Below are 4137 nucleotides of genomic sequence, written 5' to 3' on the forward strand. Positions count from 1 at the left end.
CCAAGATTTAAAAACAAAGGATATCAATGTAACTTTTAAAGAAAAAAAATGTATTTAATAGGGAAAAAAGGAAACCTAAGTGTGACAACAACGTGATACCATGGACTGAGTGTTAGTGAGACTTAAGAGTTAGGAAGACCCAGGTTTGCATCTGGTGTCTGATGCTGTGGCCTTGGGCAAGTCATTTAAGCCTCCCTAAATCTAATCCTTTCAGGGTTAGCATGCTGTACCTAAACAAAAGACTATATTTAAAGCGTTTTGCAAAGCCATAAATACTTAAACATCTAGTATACTCAAATGGACTTGTGATAGCATCAATGAGTGTATTCCTTCTAATGCCAGACATCAGAACTCATTCATGACTGTCTGTCCTTTATGTCTCTTGTCCATATCTTCCCAGAAGATCACCATAGGAAGACCACCTAACACACTGGGAATCTTCCTTGAGGTCTTTTGATATCATCAGTCAATTGGACCAGCGGAGCATGTGACCCACCAGATACTCTTCACTTTCACCTGGGACGGGCCTATCTCTTTCAAATAGGCACTTCTGGGATGACCTAGGTGTCTCTGATTCTCCTTCATAATTCCTGATTTATGATGTCTAAAGGTCCATTAATCCTCACTGTATACTTCTCCATTGCCCTTTCGGTGCTTTGAATTTTTTTTTTTTTGAGGAAATTCTAGTGTTCCATGACTCAACAGCCATATCATATCACTTGATGAATATTAGTATTATATTTTTTGGGGGGGGTTTAGGCAGTGGGGTTAAGTGACTTGCCCAGAGTCACACAGCTAGTAAGTGTTAAGTGTCTGAGGCCGGATTTGAACTCAGGTCCTCCATTCTGGTGCCCCATCCACTGTGCCACCTAGCTGCCCCTGAATATTAGTATTTTAAAGGATGGGTATTTCTAGGAGAAGTTTAAAGTCACTCATGGAGTTTGCAGTTTCCCAAAGGCAATCCTCTTACACAATCCCATGCTTAAATCATTGTCTATTTGGTACCCTTCTCAAATAGTGTGTATATATGATATAAAGATATGAGATAGATAGATATAAATAAATAGACAGACAGATTGATGCATGAGCTCTCTAGGCTGTCCATCCAAGTGTCCAAATGCATATCACACTCTGGAAAATAGGCACCCTTCATCTATTTGTTTTTCCCTATGCAGATAGCAAGGTCAAATGCTCTTGAGTGATTTTATATCTCTTCCAGGAAGCTCTACAGTGTTTTGGAACTTGATGCAACCAGCACAAAGTCATCCACAAATAAGAGCATGTGGAAAACCCTGTTATCTATATGTAATCCTTTGTAAACTTGGACTGTGTGTTGGACCTCCTTCATGACATTGGCCAACAAATTCGGTGAGTATTCATCTTCTTTTTTTATACTTCCCTTGACATTGATGATTAAAGGGTTTATTAACAAGTTTATGTCTGCTGTTATATCTTTCAAGAAATTCTGCATGGTTCATAAATATGTGTAGGAGATACCTTGCTGGAGGAAAGCTTTTAAGCTGATGTTTTGGTCTCCTAAGTCACATACTGTGTCTGATCAAGCAATAAGCAGAATGATATCTTGTATTTTCAATATTTTTCAGTCGCTTATATAATGATACAGCTATGGACTATTGTAGAATACAGGTTTCAGTAGCTTACCTATTCCCTTCTCAAATCCTCTTCAAGAAAGTCTTCAAAGTGAGTGTGTGTCTGTACATTATTTTTATAAAAATGCTGAATAGATGGGGAAATAGCCTTGCGCATCATTATTGATGTCTTCTTAGTTACTTACCTCTTTTGCCCCGTGCCATCCTTCACATACCTTGAGAATTCATTCCTCAGCTCCTCAAAATTATTTTGTCTTTACCACAGACCTCTGTGTACTTAGTCTATCTCTTTGGTGCCACTGGAGCTGTGGTGCCAGGGTCCATAGAGTCTGGCTCTCCTCTCCTTGATACTAAAAAGACATTTTTCATAAAGTGTTTTTAGATTTGTTTCATCTTTCTTTTGTCAATTGACTCCTTCCAGTTTTATTCTTTTTTTTCCAGTTTTATTCTTAAATAGCCTTGTGATGACTTTGCTTATCTGCATCATTCACTGAGGTTTTGTTAAACTGATTTTTCTCTCCAGTGCTTCTTGTTTTATGAGATAATCTAGCTTATTGTGTTCCACCATCTTTTTTCCATAAGTTTTAAATAGTTATGTTCTAAAGTAGCAATACCCCTAGTTGCTATGTCTCTTCCATTCAACAAGTAAATGTTTGCTATCTAAGCTGGTTTTTAAACTCTTGGTCTCCTTAATATGGTAATTGATTTACATCAATTAAATTTCTCTATGTAATAATTAGTCAATGTCCTTTCCTTCATTTCCTAATTCTCGGCATCAATTTTTAAAAGAAAATATGTCAAATTGGAGTTGATTTCATAGCATGCCACCTATTTCTCTCATTTCTCTTCTCTCTTTTGGCTTTGTATTAATTTTGACCTTTGCTTTATCTTTATAGATAAACACTTGATTCAGGTATAATTCTCACAGTGTTATGTTTTATTCTATTATTCAGTATTTGTCATGACCAACAACTTCCTTTCCCTTTTCTCCCCTCCCCTTCCATTTCCTTCCCTCCCCTCTCCTTCCCTTCACTCTTCTTCCCTTCCCTTCCCTTCCCTTCCCTTCCCTTCCCTTCCCTTCCTTCCCTTCCCTTCCCTTCCCTTCCCTTCCCTTCCCTTCCCTTCCCTTCCCTTCCCTTCCCTTCCCTTCCATTCCTTTCCCTTCCTCCAGGCAGGCACTCATAGGCCCAATCCCAATATTGATCTGCACAGAAGCTTTAAACTGTTCTCTTTTTTCTGACTTGAGCCAGTTTGCCTCTCAACTCATGTGTAATATCTTTTTGGATATAGACAGTGTTATATCCTAAGCAATCTCAACTCATAAAGCAGTGAAAAATACTGAAGGCAGAAACTAGTTTCAATAATCCTTGGTACAAAACTCAAATGAACAAAGTCATTCTGAGAGCATTGAAGGATGAACCTTAAAGGAGCAGCCAAACCAAACCAAAAAAACAAGTAGAAGGAGGTCGAGGGGTTTTCTTTATTTGTACACACACACACACACACACACACACACACACAAACAAACACACACACACACATATGTATTATGTATATATATTCTTGGCTTTACTTCTTGAGGAAATGGAAATGTTACTGAGGAAAGCAAAGATGAGAAAAAAGTAGCTGGCCTAGATAAATTATATAGAGAGGAGGTTGATGCCAGAGCCTCTGTTTTTATTGTTTACTCATTGTTTTCAGTGTCTCTGTTGATTTTTTGGTGAGGTCTCCTTTTGAGAATTTCTCTCCTTCATCCTCGTTTTTGTTACTCTTCAACTTTGGTGCGTTTCTTCCTTTTTTGGATGACAGGAACTTTGCTTAGACACAACCACTTATTCAGCCATCTTGCTAGCTGTTCCAGAAGCATTCTTTCTTTATACTTGTGTTTTTTCCTGTGTGGATTGCTAACCCAATCTCTTTCATTTGGGCTACAGATCTATTGGAGAAGGTGCTCTAGTTTTTTGGAGGTTAATGAAGTCAGTACAAGGTCATCTATAAAGAGGAGTACCTGAAGAAGCTCACCTTAGCCAGAATCCTACCTCTCTTTGAATTTTGTGGAGGATGTTCCACACGATAGAGGTAAGGGTCTTTGATGGCACCATCTCCCTTTTGATACCTCAGTTGATACTGATACCCAGAAGACCATTGAATAGTGTGATCTCTATGGTTGGCTTTATCATGAAGTCTTATGAGATCTCAGCCTATGCATGAAAGACACACTATTGAAGAACTACTTTTAAAGTTTCATTTTACTCTGTTTTGCCAAATGCTTTTTTATATTCAACAAACAATAAATAGAGTTGGGCTCTTTATTTTATGCAGTGAGAGCCTATGTTCTCAATTGTATTACTGGGAAAATATAATCAGCTGTGGAGTCATCTGCAAAAACCTGTCTGTATTTTTCTCCTATTTTTCCATAAGAATACCCTTAATATATGCACAGAACATTCTAACCAAGATTTTATAGAAATGAGAAAATGTGTTAGTCAATAGTTACCAGTTGTGTTGTGGCCACCTCTTGATGGGG

The 4137-nt window shown here is 38.0% G+C and overlaps 1 long non-coding RNA gene across 1 annotated transcript; it reads left to right on the top strand.

The window, feature by feature from the left end:
• The first annotated feature begins 952 nt into the window (after window positions 1-952).
• On the top strand, window positions 953-3931 carry LOC144455027 (uncharacterized). Its single transcript, XR_013483658.1, has 2 exons — window positions 953-1368; window positions 3545-3931. It is a non-coding gene; the product is annotated as an uncharacterized LOC144455027 (long non-coding RNA).
• The last annotated feature ends 206 nt before the right edge of the window (window positions 3932-4137 follow it).

Source organism: Phascolarctos cinereus, unplaced genomic scaffold, assembly GCF_003287225.1.
Source record: "Phascolarctos cinereus isolate Bilbo 61053 unplaced genomic scaffold, phaCin_HiC Scaffold_8;HRSCAF=390, whole genome shotgun sequence".
In the NCBI taxonomy this organism is placed as follows: domain Eukaryota; kingdom Metazoa; phylum Chordata; class Mammalia; order Diprotodontia; family Phascolarctidae; genus Phascolarctos; species Phascolarctos cinereus.